Genomic DNA, 21,895 nt, shown 5'->3' with positions numbered 1-21,895 from the left:
ACTCTGTCCTGAAACTAACAGGGTGCACATCTGAAGAAGTGAATCAGTGAATTTGAGGATTCACGCACAACCAGAGGTATAGGTTAAATTGAACAAACGAAAGAGAAAAGCTATTTCTCTGAGGCATGTGTCTCTCAGTGTGCCAAGTACCGTATAATTTCATAGCATTTTGCAGCAAGAAGCAGACCATGCAACCTCCAAGTGTCACTAGCAAGGCCAGCATTATAACCCACCTCTAATAAACTAAGTGTTTTGCTAGGCCATTTCAGAGGGCATTAAGAGTCAACCACATTGCTGTGGATCTGGTGTCACATGTAGGTCCGACCAGGTCAAGACAGCAGCTTTCCTTCCCTAAAGGACATTATGCTCCACATCCAGCTCCTCCCACCTTTCTTCATGACGCATTACCAACTTATCCTTCTATTCTCTTCTCCCACGTGTATTTATCTAGTTTCCCCGTAAATGCATCTACTCGCCTCAAGTATTCCATGTGACGGCTGCACAGAATCCCATTCTGCAACTTTGCATTGAAGAAAGTAAATTCCCACATTACCCAAAGAGTGCTGACAATAAAACATCCTTCTTTGGTTTCCTATATCCCAGTGGCAATGCAAAGGATTTTCCAGTATTTCAAGCACGGATTTAAGGAACAGCATACATTATGTGGGAGGGCACACCTTCTTATTTAATTAGAGGTTTTGCTTATGATCAAAAGCCCCTCAAAACTCCTTGAAATAATGAACTATTTTCAGTGTGATCATGTGGTTGATCCACTGTTCACATAAACTTTAACAAGTAGCAATAACCAATGAAAACCATAGGGGAATAGAATTCAACATAGCTCAGTATCACCTTCTCATGGGCAATGAGGGATGGGTGGCAAATGCTGGTCTAGCCACATCCTGAAATTAAATAAAGAATTGTACAGAATCCTACATTCTAGGTAAATAGGAATATGCTATTTACCAACAGCTCTGGACGCAAAATAACTCTTGCCTGGTATCCTAGATTCAGTTCTTTTTATTCTTGGGCATCACAGGCTTGGCCAGCATTTTTTATTGCCCATCGCTAATTGCCCTTGAGAAATTGGTGGTGAGCCACCTTCTTGAACAGCTGCGGTCCATTTGGCGTAGGTACACCCAGAGTGGTGTTAGGAAGCGAGTTGCAGGATTTTGATCCAGCAACGTTGAAGGAATGGCGATATATTTCCAAGTCAGGGTGGTGAGTGTCTGGGAGGGCTGCTTGTATGTGCTAATGTCCCATGAATCTGCTGCCTTTGTCCTTCTAAGTGGTAAAGGTCACAGGTTTGGATGTGTTGGACATGCGTAACATTTTACCCCTGGTGTTTGCCATGGTTTCACATTTCTCTGGGCACGACCACAGGAAATCCCACCCCAGTCCGCTTTTGGTGGTCTTTATTGAAGGATAGCAGCAGATTTGGCCTGTTCTTTCTCGAGCAGAACCATGAAATCTCCTGGTATCCACATGAAGTGGCAGGCAGTGACACATCTCCTAATGATGCACTTCTTCAGCACTGCGCCACAATGTCAGCCAAAACCGTGGGCCTCCATCTTGCAATGGGGCTCAAGCCCAATGCTGTCTGATCCCTGAGCAAGAGTGCAACTATCAGAGCCAAGCTGAGAAGTTTCTGACTGAGAGGGATTTGTAATCTGGCTCATGTATATTGTAAAACCTTGTGGAACTGAACAACAGTGACGGGAATCTCCGTTCACTGCAGCGGGATGGGAATATCCCGCCGGCATGAATGGTTATAAGATCCCGGCCATAATCTTTAATGTAATAAAACATCCCAAGATGCTTCTTAGAAACATTATCAAACAAAACGTGACAGAGGACAACAGAAGAAGGTATTGGGACAAATATTTGGCCAAAGGCTTTGTCAAAGAGGTACATTCTAAAGGGTTTCTTACAGGAGGAATAGGAGAGAAGTATAAAGGTTGATGGAGAGAATTTCAGAGCTTAGAACAATGACGGCTGAAGGAAAGGCAGGTGGAGAGACTTAAATTGGAAAGGTTCAAGAGGCCAGAATAAAAGTATTTTAAGCGATTGCATTTGATCTACCCATGTGTCACTCAATAGCATTTTGTAGTAAATAAAGTAAATTTGTTAGTCACAAGTAGGCTTACTTGTAACAATGCAATGAAGTTACTGTGAAATTCCCCTAGTCACCACACACCGGTGCCTGTTCGGGTCAATTCACCTAACCAGCACATCTTTCAGACTGTGGGAGGAAACCGGACCACCCGTAGAACATGCAAACTTCACACAGACAGTGGCCCAAGCTGGGAATCGAACCCAGGTCTCTGGCGCTGTGAGGCAGCAGTGCTAAGCACCGTGCTACCGTGCCGCCCATAAATAGTAAACCTGTATAAGGCTCATTGAAAGTCACTCTCATTTTATTTTCTTCTCAATCTCCAGCTCTTCCTCAGTCAGCAGATGTACATCCATACAATTTATCTTCTATCAGGAGAGACAGCCTATTTGCTTTGATATAAAAGACGTCTGTATACATTATAACATGCTGCCCAATGGCACCATGGATGAAAAATCTACACTGAGGCCATTTTTGTTTTGGGGAAGGATTTTCCAGCCCCGCCAGTCATTGGGATCATCCAATCCTGCCAAGATCAGTGAACTTTAAGCTGGCCCATGGCGGGCATGGAAACTCCAGGCCTCTTGTGATGTCACTATGGAAGAAGAGCCCAATATCGTATCAGAGGTAGATTGGCCAAGCTAAATTGCCCCTTAGTGTCAGGGGGACTAGCAGGATAAGTAAGTGGAGTTACAGGGATAGGGGCTGAGTGGGATTGTTGCTAGTGCAGGCTCGATGGGCCGAATGGCCTCCTTCTGCGCTATAGGGATTCTATGATTCTGTGAGGAAAGAGTGCTATACAATGGGCAGAATCCTGTGTTTCCCCCTGTATTGGGATTGAGGGTGGGGGGGCATTTATTCAGCCAAATGCGTGTTGACCCCGCTGCCTTCCCACATCCAGCTGGTGAAGCCCATGATAGGAGCACACACAGGGATCAATTAATGCCCACTTAATTGCCTCTTCCCATCACTGCTGTATTAACCCCAACGGCATGCAGGGGGGGTTTGGCATGTGGAGAAAACCACAAGCAAACCCTGGCAGGTTTGTTTGCAGGGCCCTAGGGGAACGACCCTCAGGCAAAGGCACTCAGTGCCTGATTGAGGGACCTGGCCTCGGGAAAGGGGTTCGGCAGGTCCTCTCGAAAAGAGAAAAATCAACTCCACTTCTAGAGGAAAAACTCACAGATCACAGCACTGAGATCGGAATCATTGGTTGCATTCTGAAACATGTGAACTGTCAATCAAGCTGAACATTCAGAGGTTATGTGGTGCTGCTCACCCCAGTAATCAGTGGGCTCCAGCCCACACTGAGTCTGATGAACACATTTTGTCCAGACATGACAGCATTGATAGGTCCAGCAGACTTTAGGAACCATTCACAATCACCATCATAGCCATGCACACTGCACTTCTGTGATTGTAGACTTTCTGCCTTGGGGCGTCTCATAAACTTTGGAATAATTCACCTCAAATAAATAAACAAATGGATAGACAGTTTAATCAGCGCAGTTTATGTGTGAACACTCGAGCTAAATTCTGTACATTTTATTTATTAACTTTATTTATTAGTGTCACAAGTGGGCTTACATTAACACTGCAATGAAGTTACTGTGAAAATCCTCTAGTCGCCACTCTCCGGCGTCTGTTTTGGGAGAAATTTAGCATAGCCAATGTACCCAACCAGCATGTCTTTCGGACTGTGGGAGGAAACTGGAGCACCTGGAGAAAACGCACACAGACACGGGGCGAACGTGCAGACTCCGCACAGACAGTGACCCAAGCCGGGAATCGAACCCGGGTCCCTGGCGCTGTGAGGCAGCAATGCTAACCACTGTGCCACCTTGCTGCCATTTTTATGGAGACATTGTCAATTGTTTGAAATTAGCATGCACGGGTATGTAATCCAACCCAATGAGTGCCTTTGCTTGTGATTTGCCCATTGGAAGTTCCAATCCTTGTGTAAATGAACTGACATTTGTTTTCAGTTTAAAAGAGAGAATAGAAAAATAACATATGTTGCTGAGCATCATTTTTGGCACAATGTTTATTAGTTTTGCTTTGTTGTGCGATGTTTGTTCGAACATGGTTTGCCTTAGCGTGTTGGTATTGCAAACAAACAGACCAGATAAAAATTTACCGGACTTTTTTGGGAAAAGAACCTTCCCTCAACATTATTTTGTGGCTGACTGTTTTGTTCAGTAAGACCCAGTGTGGAAAATTCCTTATAATGACCGTATTAGTTGGGGGCGATCTGCCAAATATAATTACCAGTAGGGGCAACTGCAGTGTTGGGCCAGGTTTTTTATGAGTCCTGGTTCACAGAGTCATGAACCCGAGTCTGCATGAGGCGGCCTTCTAAAAAGTAAGTTCCAAAAGTCCTTCTCATGCCGTCTATACCAAGGTAATACCTCTCACCTGCCACCCATGGTCCTTCATGCCTTCTGTGCCAAGCTATGGCACTCCACACCCACTGAACCCCCCACGTCTCTCTGCCAAGCTATGGGATTCCCATGACCATTGACCCACGATGGACTTTATAGAATCATTGAACCCTATAGGCACAGAAGGATGTGTTAAAATAACTTTAACAAAGAAATTCATTCGTTACTTTCCATGATGTTAAAACAAGTCATTTCATTACAAGGCAGTAAAAGTATCAACAGCAGAAACCACAAGCCCTTGAAACCATTTAACCTTGTGTAAATAAACCATAAAATTAAAGCCTCTACTGTCAGTCAAGCAATGCTTTCCCTGGGGCACAACTGTTTCAACAAGAATAATGAATGTCTGAGCTCTCAGTCACACACAAAGCTTGTAGCACGCAAGGTGGCATGGATGAGGCCTGAGCAGTGTGTGTAGGGGTGAATGGGTGTGAGGGCTGGAGGGCATATCTGTTTTTATTTGAACATGGGATGAAGGCCTAAAGCACCAAGGTGAGCCTTACAAATAGCCCACCTCATAACCCATAGCTCCTGTGGCTGCCTCCCGACATCTCCCTGGGTTGGCTGGCCGGACCCAGCCCTCACTACCCCCTGGCAATGAGGATCCCACCTTGATCGGGAATTTTTCTCAAGGTAGGTGGGCTGAGCTGGGTATTTTCCTGACTCCCACTCCCTGCCTCAAAGATGAAAATTCAGGCCATAAGGTTTCCCTTCAACTTAATGCCCATCTGGAAGATCTTCTCTTTGTTTTTTTTAATTTCAAAGCCACCCCTCATGATTACTGAAGCTTCCATTGAAGGCTATATTTTCCCTTGGTCTCCTTTTATAGTGAAAAGCAATTGGGTTGTGTGAGCAAAAAACACTTAGCGCTATTTATACAGTTTTATCTTGTGAACATTCCTGTCCCTCCAAAAATGTAGTCATAACCAGTCAGCAATTCAGTTGACATTGATTACTTTTAATGGTCTTGTGATCATTCATGGGAAGGTTTGGCAGCATTCCAAAGCTGTCCAGTGAACTCATTTGTTCGAGGTTAGAAATGGCAGTAATGAGTTGAAGTTACCGGAGCTTTTTACCTCAGGGAGGATCTGAATTTAAGGACTAGAAGATCTTACAGTAACAACAAGGCAGTGAGAGGAGTACCTTGTGCAAGTCAGCATGTGGGGAATTGGCAAAATGTTTTGATTTAATTTATTATTGTCACATGCATTAACATACAGTGAAAAGTATTGTTTCTTGCGCACTATACAGACAGAGCATACCGTTCATATGGAAGGAAACGAGAGAGTGCAGAATGTAGTGTTACAGTCAGAGCTAGGGTGTAGAGAGAGATCAACTTAATGCAAGGTAAGTCCATTCAAAAGTCTGACGGCAGCAGGGAAGAAGCTGTTCTTGAGTCGGTTGGTACATGACCTCAGACATTTGTATCTTTTTTCCCGACGGAAGGTGGAAGAGAGAATGTCCAGGATGCGTAGGGTCCTTGATTATGCTGGCTGCTTTGCCAAGGCAGCGGGAAGTGTAGACAGAGTCAATGGATGGAAGGCTGGTTTGCATGATGGATTGGGCTACATTTATGACCTTTTATAGTTACTTGCGGTCTTGGGCAGAGCAGTGAATCTTGAATGGAGCTCAATGAAAATAAAAGATAGCATGGGTTTCCACGTCATGGGCGGAATTTTCCCAGCCCACCCGCCACAGGAATCATAGAGTGTGGGACACGGACCAGGCGGCATGGTGGCACAGTGGTTAGCACCAGGGACCCAGGTTTAATTCCTGGCTTGGATGACTGTGTGGAGTTTGTACATTCTCCCGGCTGTGCGTGGGTTTCCTCCAGGTGCTCCAGTTTCCTCCCACAGTCCAAAGATGTGCAGGTTTGGTGCATTGGTCATGCTAAATTCTCCCTCAGTGCACCCAAACAGGCGCGGAGTGTGGCAACTAGGGGATTTTCACAGTAACTTCATTGCAGTGTTACTGTAAGCCTACTTGTGACTAGTAAATAAACTTTAATTTTTACTTCAAAGGTCTGTTGACCTCGGACGGGATTTTCCAACCTTGGGGCGAGTGTGAACGGAAAATCCCACCCCGTGTTTTAGTGTGGGCTTTTGGGATCTATGGACAGAATTTTCCAGCCGTGCCTCGAAACCGGAAAATCCTGCCTGAGATCAACGGATCTTTCCATGGTCTGCCCCTCACCCGCTCTGATTCCCATGGCAGGCGGAATGGGAAAATTTGTCCCCTACATCTCTTTTTATGGAATCATAGAATCCCTACAGTACAGAAGAGGCCATTAGACCCATCAAGTCTGCACAGACTCTCTGACAGAGTAGCTTACCCAGCCCCTTCTCCCCATAATCCCACACATCTCCCATGGCTAATCCATCTAACCTATACATCTTTGGGCACTAAGGGGGAATTTAGTGTGGCCAATCCACCTAATCTGCACATCTTTGGACTGCGGGTGGAAACCGGAGCACCCAGAGGAAGCACGCAGACACAGGGAGAATGTACAAACACCACACAGTCAGCCAAGGCAGGAATTGAACCTGGGTCCCTGGAGCTGGAAGGCAGTCGTGTTAACCATGCCACCCTAATCTCGCTTCCCACACACACTTGACCTCACTGTGGTCCCTCCCACACCCTGCTCACTGGCTGATGGAAGGAATTCATAAATATACCCAGTTCAGCACAAAGGGTTTTAGTATCTCAGAACCATTTGAATTCAAGGAGAGGAGCAAATATTGCGGCCAATTAAGCTACCAACTAAAATCCCAAAAAAAGTACATTGGTTAAAACCAAGTTGGTCAGAATATTATTTTCCCATGCTTAATTTCAAATGGTCTGTTCCTATTTTCTGTTTCATTATTTCCTATATGTGCTATGTTTTTTAATCTTTGGGCATGTTCCCACAAGTTTGTAAAATTCCTCCAGCACTTCATGGAAATAAATTTATGTTCAGTCACGAGACATTGCAATTGCAAACACATTGCTTATACTGGTTTGTAACCAGTCCACATTCAATAGCACAGTGGACAAGTTGTCCTGGGATGTATTGCCAGTCTTAAGTGAAAGGGATCCAATATCCACACATGCCACATTTATTGGCATGACGATACTCAAGGACATAATTGCAAACATCATGCGACATAGGCAGGAAGTCTTCGGCCGCTCACGCTCCGCTGCAAGTTTATTAGTCACAAGTAAGGCTTACATTAACACTGCAATGGAGTTACTGTGAAAATCCCCTAGTCGCCACAGTCCGGCACCTGTTCGGATAAATGTACCTAACCAGCACATCTTTCAGAATGTGGGAGGAAACCGGAGCACCTGGAGGAAACCCACGCAGACATGGGGAGAACATGCAAACTCCACACAGACACTGACCCAAGCCGGGAATCGAACGCGGGCGGGTCTCTGGTGCTGTGAAGCAGCAGTGCTTACCACTGTGCCACCGTGCCTCTCAACCAAATCTCTGTTCACTGCAGCGGGACTGGTGAATGCCGCTGGCTTGGGCGGCCGGAGAATCCCGGCCATAGTTTGAAAACTTGTTTGGATATAAAGGAAGAACATTGGATTCTGCCGTAAAGCAAAACAGCTCAACTCCATGAGGGAAAGCAAGCTGCTTTATTTATACTGTTGTTCCTAGGAATAGAAAGCACGATCAAGGCAATGTTTATTACCCATGCCTAAGTTCTGAGAACAACAAAGGTTAACCATATAGCGGGAAACTAGAGTCACATGGCCACTTAGGCATGTTGAATTCTCTTTTACTGGATGACAAGGCTGGCAATATAGAGTATAAGAGCAAGGAGGTAACGTTGAAGCAGTGCAAAATGTTAGTTAGGCCACAGCTGGAGTACTATGTGCAGTTCTGATCACCCCACTATAGGAAAGATGTGATTGGACTAGAGGGGGTACAGAGGAGATTCACCAGGATGTCGCCTGGGATGGAGCATTTGAGCTATAAGGAGAGACGAGATAAGCTTGGATTGTGTTTTCTCGAGCAGAGGAAGGGGAACATGATTGAGGTGTATAAGATTATGAGGGATATGGACAGGGGAATAGGAAATAGCTGTCCCCTTTAGTTGAGGGGTCAATCACAAGGGGGAGTAGTTTCAGGATAAGAGATTTGAGAAAATCTTTTTCATTCAGAGGGTGGTGAGAATCTGGAATGCAGTGCCTGGGAAGGTAGTGGAGGCCAGAAACCTTACAACCTTTAAAAGGTATTTGGATGAACATTTGAAATATCATAACATTTAAGGATATGGGACAAATGCTGGAAAATGGGATTAGCGCACCTTTAGTGGGAGTTATTGTCAGTGCAGACTCGATGGACTGTATGACTATATGACATGAGTGAACATGTTGAGTTTTTAATTCAACAACTTCCTTAGCTAGTTTCTGGCTGCAGGCCACAAATGATCCAAGTTTTCATTTTGCAGATTCACAACCTGCCATGGGAAGAGGAACATAAGAAATTGGAGCACGAGTACACTCTACAGCCCCGCAAGCCTGCTCCATCATTCAATATGATCGTAGCTGATCTTGGGCTTCAACTCCACTTTCTTGCCTACTCCTTATATCGCTGGAAGCCCTGACAGACCAAACATCTTTATATCTCAGCCTTAACTATAATTCAATGATGGTGCAACCACAACACCTCAGGGGCAAAGAATCCAAAGATTTACAACTTTTCGAATGAGGAAATTTCTCCTCATCTCAGTCCTAAAGGATCAGCCCCTTCTCCTAAAGATGTATCCACTTGATCGAGTTTCCCCAGCCAGGAGAAAACAATCTCTCAGTGTCTATTCTGCCAGCGTCTCAAATGTTTCAATGTGATCATCTTTCATTCTTCTAAACTCCAGAGAGTAGGACCCAATGAACCCAGCCAATGAGGAAGAGGGAGAGTGGTGAGATTGGGAAGGCTGGGAGTGGGTTAAGGGAGGGTTTGGAGGGAGCAGCAGGACAGAGAGAATCTAAACTCAAAACAGTTCTAGTTTAATATTACTACCAGAACCACAAGGTGATTCTACCTAATTTGCTGTGTTACTCCTGATGTGATTTAATGCCCTATTCCACACAGCATTAGACTTGAGATATACTGCCTCTTGGGAAACTTGTGTAAGTAACCCATTTGGTGCAAGTTTGATTCCTCCTGCTTTAATTCACCTGGGAGGAATATTAGAAATCTTCTTCCTGGGTTTTAGTGCCAGTGTTATGTTGATGTGGTTGTGAGATGGCCTTCCTTATCTTGAATTGATTTGACTGATTATTGTCACATATATTAGCATACAGTGAAAAGTATTGTTTCATGCACGCTATACAGACAAAGCAAACCCATTCATAGAGAAGGAAACGAGAGAGTGCAAAATGTAGAGTTACAGTCATAGCTGGGTGTAGAGAAAGATCAACTTAATGCAAGGTAAGTCCATTCAAAAGTCTGACAGTAACGGGGAAGAAGCTGTTCTTGAGTCGGTTGATACGTGACCTCAGACTTTTGTATCTTTTTCCCGAAGGAAGAAGGTGGAAGAGAGAATGTCCGGGATGCGTGGGGTCCTTAATTATGCTGGCTGCTTTGCCGAGGCAGCGGGAAGTGTAGACAGAGTCAATGGGTGGGAGGCTGGTTTGCGTGACGGATTGGACTACATTCATGACCTTTTGTAGTTCTTTGCGGTCCTGGACAGAGCAGGAGCCATACCAAGCTGTGATACAACCAGAAAGAATGCTTTCTATGGTGCATCTGTGGACTCTAGGCTTGATACTTGGTTACTGGACAGACTTAGGGAGGCCAGATGTCCGGCTTCAGGCCGGGCAGTCCGGCTTTTGAGCACTCTGTCCTCCGTCCGGCGCCACCTCAAGCCGGATGTTAATTTGTCGTTCTTTTTTGGATCTGACTAAAAAAGGGCAGGCGCTCGGCTCTTTCCGGAGGATTTCCGAAGTCAGCTTCGTTCCGTGGAGTGCCCGAAGGCCGGTGACGCAACCTCAGCGCCTCCGAAGATGACGCAATGCTCGGTCGGAACGCAGCGCCCTCAGCTCATTCCGATCGGTGGCCGAAGATGAGTCGGAGTGGGTGGTGACGTTCTCGGCTGTGTGCGGACGCTTGCCGAAGCTGAAGCAGTGGGCGAGTGTCCAAGTGCTCGGTTGTTTCCGGAGGGATCCGAAGATGAGTCGGGGGGAGCTCAGATGGTGACGCGAAGCGTTCTAGTCTGAGCCGGCACGTTGCCGAAGATGACACAGTGGAGGGTGGGGGTGGATGGAATCAATCGGAGCGGCTCTCCCGGAGACCTTCGGCTATTTCCGGTGGCTGGCCAAAGCTGACTCGGGGAGGGGGAGACTGCCGAAGATGACGTGTTGGGGGTGGGTGGAATTGGTTGGAGCGACTCTCCCGGAGATCTTCGACTATTTCCGGCGGGTGGCCGAAGCAGACTCGGGAGGGGGGGGGAGAGGCTGCTGAGGATGATTCCATGGTGCGCTCGGCTGTTTCCGGATGGTTTCCGATGATGACACGACACGGGGAGGCTGGCTGAGCGGATGTTGTTGTTGTTGTTGTTGGCGGGCAGCTGGGGCGGATGACCATGTATGCAATGTCCTCCTTTTTGGAAATTTGGAAATGGCCACCCTGGACAGACTGTAGTCATGCTCTGGTACCTACCGAACAGTTGCTTATTAGTACTGTGTCTGAACAGGTAGGCATGTTGCTTCTGAGCATCGTGTTCCAACCACTCTCTCAAAAGTCTAACATTTCATTGATTGATATCAGTGATACACCACCATCCACATCATTCACTGGTCTGTTAACCTTTTATACTACAATGCACAGTAGAAATAGTGTTTGCGTCAATTTGAACCAGACCTTAGTCTGTTAGCTAACTATATCTTACACTTGATCAACTCATGGGGCCTTACAGGCTTGTAATCTCTTTCTTGCGATGTTTGCAGTTACTGGGAATTCATCTGACATTTGTCAGGCAATCAATTTTGTTTTTCGCTTCTGAATCCCTCTCTCTATTCGATGTGCCTGAGTTCCAATCCCAGGTTCCCACAGCACGGAGAGGTTGTGGTAACCAGCTTCTGGTACCATTCCTCGACTCACTCTTATTTTGTTAGAATTGTTGCCATTATCCCAAACCTTTGTTGGGGAGTTGTTCGAACCTCCTGCAAATGTCAATTCATCTTATCTCACAGGAATCAGGACACAAACCATAACATTTCTTTGCCTTTTTAAATCAAAACTTGCAATCTAGAGGGTACTTTTTAAAATCTGTTTCGTAGTTGAACATTACTTTAAATAAGCAGTTACATCCGCATACCTTTAATCCAGCCAGAACTTCCTGGATCCTAGTGTCTCAAGTTAGGTACACTTTAACAGTTGGGGAAACATTACTGTGTAATGTTATCAGGCAGATGGTCAACCTATTCATATTAAATTATTCTCTCTCTTTTACTGGATGTGCTAATTGGCCTAAACTATTTGCTAAAGCAACAGGGAGAGAAACACATTGGAGCAATATAAAGCTGAAAGGACTAGCTTCTTTGTGCTGTGGAATTATTTTTGGCTGAATATTTGCATGTAAGTAAGATGTACACAGATCTTGGGTAATGTACTAAATCTGCTAAAATATTTTGGAACTTTTGCTTTGATAACACATCATGTCTGAAACTCATGGCCGGAAGCTGGGCTCACTATCTAATTGAGGATTGCAGATGGGCTGTCAATGTGAGAAACGCAATAGGAGGCCCTCCGTCATTGAAGAACCAGCTGCCTTTTCAAGTAGAAGAGACAGAGTGAGAGGGTGTCTCCATCTTGAGGCGTCATCTCTTCAACTTGCAAATTTTTTAAGTTCAAAAATGGTTGCAGTTGCTAGGCCAACATTGTGGAGGGGATATCCGCCACAGGATATTCTGTGGCCAGGAAGGCAGAGAGGGCCTCAAAGCCTGCTTTCATCCCAGAGTATTGAAGGAGGTGGCCCTAGAAAGAGTAGATCCAATGGTGGTCATTTTCCAAAATTCTTTGGACTCTGGCATGGTTCCTACAGATTGGAGGTTAGCTAATGTAAACCTGCTATTTGAAAAGGAAGGTAGAGAGAAAACAGGGAACTATAGACCAGTGAGCCTAATGCCAGTAGTAGGGATCTTGCTTGAGTCCATTATTAAGGATTTCATAACTCAGCATTTGGAAGGCAGTGGTATAATCAGACAAAGTCAGCATGGATTTACAAAAGGAAACTCATGCTTGACAAATCTACTGTGCTTTTTTGTGGATGTAACAAGTAGAGTTGCCCAGGGAGAATCAGAGGATGTGGTCTATTTAGAGTTTTGGAAGGCTTTCGACAAGGTCTTACAAAGCAGATTGCTATGTAAAGTTAAAGTGCTTGGTATTGCGAGTAGTATCTTGAGATGGATAGAAAGCTGGTTAGCAGATAGGAAAAAGTAAAGTTTATTTATTTGTCACAAGTAAGGCTTACATTAATACTGCAATGAAGTTACTGAGAAATTCCCCTAATCGCCACACTTCAGCACCTGTTCAGGTCAATATATCTAACCAGCATGTCTTTCAGATTGTGGGTGAAAACCGGCTCAGACATGGGGGAACATGCAAACTCCATGTAGACAGTGACCCAAGCCGGGAATCGAACGCGGGTCCCTGGCGCTGTGAGGCAGCAGTACTAGCCACCGTGCCACCCACAGGATAGATAGGAAGCAAAGAGTTGGAACAAATGGTTTTTTTTTCAATTGGCAGGCAGTGACTAGTGCGTTATTTCAGGGATCTGTGCTAGAACCCCAACTGTTCGCATTATATATTAATGATTTGGATGAGGGAACTAAATGTATTATCTCCTTGGTGCATTTGGCAGCCAAGATAATCAATGATAGTGATTTTAGTTGAGGGATAAATATTGACCAGGGAGAATTTCACTGTTCTGCAAAATAGTACCCACGGAGCTTTTCCTTCCACCTACGAAAAGAGGTGAGACCTTGACAAATCATCCATAAATAGCACCTCCAACATTGCAGGACCCCCTCATTACTGCTGAACTATGTGCTCAAGTGTCTGAAGTGAAAATTAAACATTCTGACTCAGGCAAGAATGGTATTACCAAGGCTTATAGTGACAAGTAAGTAAATTCCCTCAAAATAATAATCTGGCTTGATAGAACAGTGGCAAGACTTTTTTTGAAATCATAATTTGCATTGAGTAGCTTTACCATGTAATGCTCTAATGAAGTTTATGCTTTGTCATGATCAACAAACCATTTTACAGTTAAACACTACTCAAAGCATATCGGCGTGAATATATAAAGCACAGACTCTCATTTCACGCTGTTTTGACACTTGGATATTTTTGGGAAAATTCTGCCCGATATGTCTATGATGTATAACTAATGATAATCTGGTCAGTAACAGTGATTCAGATTATACATTACCAGACTAATCTAAAGGTGAATTGATACTGTAACAGTTTAAAGATCGAGGAAGAACAAGCAGAGGAAGTGTAGGAACACTCAGCATCAACAGTTTAAAAGGAGAGAAAGCAGAAAGCATCAGATGAAATCCTGGGGACCCCTAGTATCAACAACTGATTAAAGGAGAAAGCAGCCCCCTTGATAGGCATCCCATCCACCATGTTAAACATTCACTCCCTTCACCACAGATGCACAGTGCCAGAGTGTGTGCCACCTACAAAATGCAAGGCAGCAACTCATCCAGGTTCCTTCGACAGCACCTTCCAAACCCAAGAGCTCTACCACCTAGAAGGACAAGGGCAGAAGATACAATGGGAACGGCACCACTTGCAAGTTCTCCTCCAAGTAACACACCATCCTGACTTGGAAATATATTACTGCTCCTTCACTATTGCTGGGTCAAAGTCCTGGAACACCCTTCATAACAGCATTGTGGATGTACCTACACCACATGGACTGCAGCAGTTCAAGAAGGCAGCTCACCACCACCTTCTCAAGGCCAATAAGTGCTGGTCAATCCAGTCGGTAACATCCACATCCCATGAACGAATAATTTTTAAAAATTAAACAGCAGAAGGGGGAAGGGAAAAACAATGGATTGAAGAGGGAAAACTGAGAGCAACAGCAAATACCAGACAAAGGAAAAAAGGAAAAAAAATCATGATTAGCACAGAGTGATTGGTAGCAGGGCTGGAGAAATCCAAACCAAGTTTTAAATGATTATTTATGTTCATTATTATGAATATGGAGGTGGTCTTGTGGTATACTGAATGCTACAATCTTGCCTCTAAGCCAGAAGTTCTGGGTTCAAGTCCCGCTCCAGGACTTGTTGGCCAAGCAAAGTGAGTTCATATCATGGCCAAACTGGTTGTGTATCAACTTGAAAATGCTCCCAAAAACTGTTAGTTGCACGTGGTAGAAGCTGGAGAGTTTCCTGGTCAACCACATGATGAAATTAAATTGGAGCCTCAACTATCGCCCTCTACAGTTCCAGGCTGCAATATGTTTGCAAACGTGGCATGTTGCCACTGCAGCTCCAACTCCTTGAGGGGCCAGATGGCTAGATGGCCAGCCTGGATCACACTGGCACCAACTACTCTGGCTGGGGTGGATTCAGGGCCTGCCCCCTTGTCCTAGCTGTGGTGGAAGTGGTGACGGTTTGTGTCAGACCTGCCTTCAGGAAGCGAAGATTAATGTCATTATATCACGTAGGTAAACGGAGAAGCTACATAACCTAAATACAGCGCAGATTTTGAACTCTCCCAAGCCTAGTGTTACATGACGCAGACAAAGCACACACTTACATCTGTTTCCATGGCTAGTTTTTCCTGGAACAGGTCACCAGAGGCTTAAGGAGAAATACTCTGGATCAACATGTCTGACCAGGAGATGCTCCTGCTCTTACTGTTTGCCATAGGAGTATTGGAGGGATTTACAGATTGACAATCAACCTTCTTGGCCTGTGGTGCTGTTTGGCCACATTATGGGCCCGATTTTACCAAAGCTTTGCGCCCGTTTTCGGGCGTGAAATCGCGGTAAAGTTGGGCGTCGGGCCTTAACCGCGATCTGCACCCGATTCCGAGCAGATCGCGGCTTTACCAACACCCAATTCGGGCGCGGGTCCGGCCCGCACCCGAATCGGGCGGCCCAACAATTTAAATGCATTAGCATGCATTTAAATCGACTTAATGAATCGCACGCCCAACCCTACCGCCAAATCCCACTTTACCATCTTCTGGCCTGTTCCGAATCCGCGCTTTTAGCGACCTGCAGAATAAAAGTCCGAAGTTGATTTCTATTCTGCAGGGGAACCTCCGAAGCCCTTTCTGCCCTTGTGAAGTCACCATCCTCCTCAACCATCCTTCGCGGACTCCCCCGCTAACCACCCCAGCAGACCCCACCCCCCCACCCCCCCCCCCCCCCCCCCCGGGATCAGACCCCCCTGGGAGGCAGGCCCCCCCGGCAGAGCACACCCCCAACCTACCTCGATCGCTGGTGTCCTTCCTCCATCCTTCCATTAGCAAGATAAGCTGTACGTTCCTCAGCTAGATCCACTTTGGTCAACACAAAGATGGTCCTTCTGCCTTGTGGGTCCAGCTGGCTCACCAAGTCAGTTACAATACTGCGTTCAGCATCTACTGAACCATCTTGGATACAAAGGATAATGAATGGCACTGGTCGATCTTCCTGGTGCTATCAGTACTGTAACATCAGGAATGGCTGCCGACACCAAGGATATAATTTTTAGCATAATGCCATTATCCTTTGTATCCAAGATGGTTCAGTAGATGCTGAACGCAGTATTGTAACTGACTTGGTGAGCCAGATGGACCCGTCACACCCCCCCCCCCTCCTCCTCCCACCCCCCCCCCCCCCCCCCCCCCCCCCCAAGGGTGATCTGGGTCCCGCCCCCTCTCCTCCTCCCCCCCCCCCGAGAATGATCCGTCATGTCCCCTCTCCTCCTCCCACCCCCCCCCCCCCCCCCCACCCCCGAGGATAATCCGTCACGCCCTCTTTCGTCTCCCCCCCCCCCCCCCAGATGATCTGGGTCAGAGAGCCCTCTGCTTTTTTCTCCCTGCCCGGGCCCGCTGCTTCGGATTTCTTTTCGAACTGCGCATGCGCAGTTCAGAGCTCCGATCTGTCCGGCAGCGCTAAGCCCCGCCCACAGCACAAATTGGACCGGAGCCGGCAAAATGCGTATGGGCGCGCTGGAAAGAGGATTCCGGGTTCGGGTCTATTTGACGCCTAGATTCGGCACTTAGACTCAAAATGGTAAGATCAAGCCCTATGAATGCTTCTTCCAGGGTGATCAAGTCCTAGGGTGGTACTTGAGCCCAGAGATTCTGGCTCAGAGGCAGGAAGGGACACTACCCATTGCACTACAAGACCCCCACTCTAAAGGCATCTAAGGGGACAAAATAGACTAACTAATGAAAACCAGCATTAAAATTTATATGAAATAGGTGTAATACAATAATGCATAAGCAATAATAAATTCTTAATTAATTTCTAGCTAAATTAATCCTAATTAGTACTAAGCCAGCAGTGATGCTATTAGTTTTAGGTTTGAATTCCTGCTAATTAATAGCATTTAAATTTTATGGAGGAGAGTTTTTTTCAGTATGAAGTGTATTTGAATGTGAGAGCTCTATTCAATTGTTAGAATTTTTTTTCAAAGATACTGGTTGAGAGACTATGGAGAATACATGGGATGGTATACATGAATACATGGAGGGGTATGAGGGGGATAGGGTGGAATGAGGGTTATGAGAGGGCATGGGGATTATGAGAGGCAGGGGTGTCATGGGGGAGATGGAGCGGAATGATGGATATGAGTTGCAGAGCCAGAGGACAAGGAGCAGAAGAGATAGCAAACAGAAAACAGAAAGCAATAGTTAAAGGTAGCGTCTCAGACTGAGAGCAGATTGGTACTGGGCCCAATTTTCTTCACTATTTATGTTGACAATTTAGAACAGGAAATTTTAATATTTGCAGATGGCATCAAATTAGGAGTAGTTATTGCAAAGGATGATATGACAATATACACAAAGGCATTAATTATCTTGCACAATGGGGATATAATTGATGACTGAAGTTCAACATTGCTGAGCTTTGCATGTTAGTATGAAGAATAGAGGCCAGATAATGTTGTGATATTATGGGTGGGATCTTCTGGTCCAGTGGAAAGCTTGGCAGGCAGGGGAACTTAATTTGGGGGGAGGCCAAAAATCAGTTTCCAGACATTGAACAAAGAACAAAGAACAGTACCGCACAGGAAACAGGCCCTTCGGCCCTCCAAGGCTGTGCCGCTCCCTGGTCCAACTAGACCAATCATTTGTATCCCTCCATTCCCAGACTGCTCATGTGACTATCCAGGTAATTCTTAAACGATGTCAGCGTGCCTGCCTCCACCACCCTACCCGGCAGCGCATTCCAGGCCCCCACCACCCTCTGTGTAAAAAACATCCCTCTAATATCTGAGTTATACTTCGTCCCTCTCGCCTTGAGCCCATGACCCCTCGTGAACGTCACTTCTGATCTGGGAAAAAGCTTCCCACCATTCACCCTATCTATCCCCTTCATAATCTTGTACACCTCTATTAGACCTCCCCTCATTCTCCGTCTTTCCAGGGAGAACAACCCCAGTTTACCCAATCTCTCCTCATAGCTAAGACCCTCCATACCAGGCAACATCCTGGTAAACCTTCTCTGCACTCTCTCTAACGCCTCCACATCCTTCTGGTAGTGCAGCGACCAGAACTGGACGTAGTACTCCAAATGTGGCCTAACCAGCGTTCTATACAGCTGCATCATCAGACTCCAGCTTTTATACTCTATACCCCGTCCTATAAAGGCAAGCATACCATATGCCTTCTTCACCACCTTCTCCACCTGTGTTGCCACCTTCAAGGATTTGTGGACTTGCACACCTAGGTCCCTCTGTGTTTTGATACTCCTGATGACTCTGCCATTTATTGTATAACTCCTCCCTACATTATTTCTTCCAAAATGCATCACTTCGCATTTATCTGGATTAAACTCCATTGGGATGAACTGGGGATGTGTTGTCCTTGGGAGATTCAAGGCAGGTCCAGTTTCCCGACAAACAATCTCGGGAAGACCTTTCACACCCATTAGCATGTCAAGCAGGCTAGAATTAAGTTCCCTCTCCAAATTAAGACCACTGTTTATTGTTCATCTCTAATTGCCCTTGAGAAGGTAGTCATGAGCTGCTTCCTTGAACCGCTGCAGTCCATGGAGCAGCACGGCGGCACAATGGTTAGCGCTGCTGCCTCACAGTGCCAGGGACCCAGGTTCAATTCCAGCCTCGGGTCACTGTCTGTGTGGAGTTTGCACGTTCTCCCCGTGTTTGCATGGAATTCCTCCAGGTGCTCCGGTTTCCTCCCACAGTCCAAAGATGTGCAGGCTAGGTTGATTGGTCATGCTAAATTGCCCCTTAGTGTCAGGGAGATTAGCAGGGTAAATACGTGGGATTATGTGGATAGGTTGGGATTGTTGTCAGTACAGGCTCAATGAGCCAAATGGCCTCTTTCTGCGCTACAGATGCAACATCAACTATGTGGTGTTGGTACCCGAACCCCCCACTGCCCCCCCAGTCCTGTTAAGAAAAGTGTTCCAGGTTTTTGACCCAGCGGCAGTGCAGGAACGGTGATATATTTCCAAGCCAGTGTGGTGAGAGACTTGGAGGGGAACTTCCAGGTGATGACGTTCCCTTGTGGATTTGTGGATTTGGAAGATTTAGGTTTCGAAGGAGTCGTGGTGAGTTGCTGCAATGCATCTTGTAGATGGTACACACTTCTGCCACTGTACTTTGGTGCTGGTGGGAGACTTTCTATTCATTTACAGAATGTGGGCATCGCTGGCTAGATTAGCATTGATTGCCCATCTCTAATTACCCGTGAGAAGGTGGTGATGAGCTGCTTCCTCAAACTGCTTCCCGACAGGGAAATCCCACCCAATTTTGACACAAATCCTCAGATAGTAAGGTTGACAGAGCTGGACATGTCATTGTCATACCCAGTGCCAGGATGCACCTGGATTCCATTTTGTAAAGCTTTTCCTGTGCCAGTTTGATACAATTGAGTGACTTGGTGGGGGAGTTAAAAATTAACCACATTTTTGTGGGTCTGGAGCCACACATAACTCAGACAAGGCGGGCAGAAAGCTCCATCCCTGAAGTGAACCAGATGGGTTTTTAATTGCATTAGTTTCATGGTCACTATCACTGAGATTTTTTGTATTCAGATTCCACTAGTTGCTTGTGGTGTGATTTGAACCCATGAGCCCAGAGATGAGCCTAGGCCTCTGCCTTACTAGTCTAGCAATCTTATTACTACACCGTCGCCTTCTTAGAATGGTGAATATCGTTTTTAACAGTGGTCATTACCAACCTTTAATAGTTCATTGTATTGATGGCATGCAACTGAATCATGCAGATGGTGCAGGAACAAAGTCTATCCTTGTTGAATGAAGAGTAAAATGGAACTGTCACAATGTGACGTGAACTCCCCTGATAGCTTGCTTCCTTCATCCTTATCCTGACCATGCTGAGTGAGTGCGTAGACATTATAGAACCAGCCTAGGGGCCCACAGATTGAAAAGCCTGCCAACAAACATCACCCAAGATTGCACAAACTGGAAAGACGATTTCTTGATCATGGTAGTTGAATTACACATCACAGGAAAACTGTGGTCAGAGGTGTGATGACTGATAGTTATCAGGTGGTTAAATTGAAAAGCTTTCATGCATGAACCAACAAAGTGTCATCGTCTAAAATAGCAGACTTGCAAAAACGTAAAGAGATAAAAGAGGCGGTTTCAAATTCACCCAATCCTTGCACGGTAATGGCCGTTCCTCTTATAAATTGTTTCCTTACCATGCTGTGTATGCACCCTGCTGGCTGGCTCAGGTTGGTTGATCAGATTAACTTTAACCATTTTCTCAGTCGGGGCATTCCTCACCCAGGTTCAGGTTCTATCCTGAATCAATATCAGAATGGAAGGTCATGGTGTATATATAAACGGTTTAACGAAATTGTGAAGTACGAAATGGTGAGGCTCATTGCCTAATTAACTTGACACATGTGTGGTGTGAGCACGTATGTGTGTGTTTAAAACTGCTCCAGCAAATCTACCCCGCTGCAAGTCTCACACCAGCACCTAATTGTTTCGGCATATTTATAATCAGCAGCACAGGCGACACGGTGGCACAGTGGTTAGCATTGTTGCCTCACAGCGCCAGGGACCCAGGTTCAATTCCAACCTCAGGTGACTGTCAGTGTGGAGTTTGCATGTTCTCCTCATGTCTGCATGGGTTTCCTCCGCGTGCTCCAGTTTCCTCCCACACTCCAAAGATGTGCAGGTTAGGTGGATTGGCCGTGCTAAATTACCCCTTAGTGTCAGGGGGATTCGCAGGGTAAAAGTGTGGGGTTACAGGGTTAGGGCCCGGGTGGGATTGTTGTTGGTGCAGGCATGATGGGACAAATGGCCTCCTTCTGCGTTGTAGGGATTCTATGAACAAATTGCAACTCATTTATTAAGTATGCAAAATGTTATGGTCTTGACAATTCGCCCACCCCAGATCCCAGAATTGAGGGAGTTGCCTATTTGCAGTTAGAATCTAATACGCCACAGAATTTACTTATTTATTATTAGTGTCATAAGTAGGCTTACATTAACACTACAATGAAGTTACTGTGAAAATGCCCTAGTCACCACACTCTGGTGCCTGGTCAGGTACACTGAGGGAGAATTTAGCATGGTCAACGCACCTAACCAGCACGTCTTTCAGAATGTGGGAGGAAACTGGAGCACCAGAAGGAAACCCACGCAGACACGGGGAGAATGTGCAAATTCCACACAGGCAGTGACCCAAGCCAGGAATCGAACCCGGGTCCCTGGCGCTGTGAGGCAGCAGTGCTAACCACTTGCCACTGTGCCGAGCCATACTGTGCCCCTAATAGCAAGTAAACTCCAATAAACTTTAGGATGTCTCTAACTGTAATAGCCCCAACTGGAATTCTCTCAATTATTCTCTCAACCCACCTGCTTGTCACTACCTCTGTCAGCTTTCAAAAGCCTCCTTCAAAACTCTCCTTCGTTGAATCCATGTTCCACAACTTCCTCTAATTTTTCACCCAATTCCTGCTAAGTTTGAGATTGCACCCTCTCTGCTACAGTACTTTGGGAGATTTTGTCACTTTAAATATGCTACATAAATGCCAGTGTGGTTAACTCCAAGTTATCGTATTCTTTGAAGCTAAAAAATGGCTGCACTCCCATAATACAATGATGCCTACTTGCAATTTGAGAAAACATTTACAATAATATTTATCTGATAGACAACTCAATATTGCCTT

General features: G+C 45.8%; 1 protein-coding gene across 3 annotated transcripts in view; it reads left to right on the top strand.

The window, feature by feature from the left end:
* LOC144492980 (cysteinyl leukotriene receptor 1-like) overlaps positions 1–21,895 on the top strand; it is a 42,212-nt gene that overhangs the window by 15,440 nt on the left and 4,877 nt on the right. Inside the window, exon 1 of one of the 3 annotated variants that reach the window (XM_078211722.1) lies at positions 3,913–4,007. The exons of the other annotated variants lie outside the window; for them this stretch is intronic. The gene's annotated coding sequence lies outside the window, so the exon portion shown is untranslated. Of the gene's footprint in view, positions 1–3,912; positions 4,008–21,895 lie in introns of those variants that run through there. 3 annotated transcript variants of the gene reach the window in all.

Source organism: Mustelus asterias, chromosome 4 (assembly GCF_964213995.1).
Source record: "Mustelus asterias chromosome 4, sMusAst1.hap1.1, whole genome shotgun sequence".
Lineage (NCBI taxonomy): Eukaryota > Metazoa > Chordata > Chondrichthyes > Carcharhiniformes > Triakidae > Mustelus > Mustelus asterias.
Note: the sequence above shows the minus strand (reverse complement) of the source record. Positions and strands in the feature narration are given on the sequence as shown.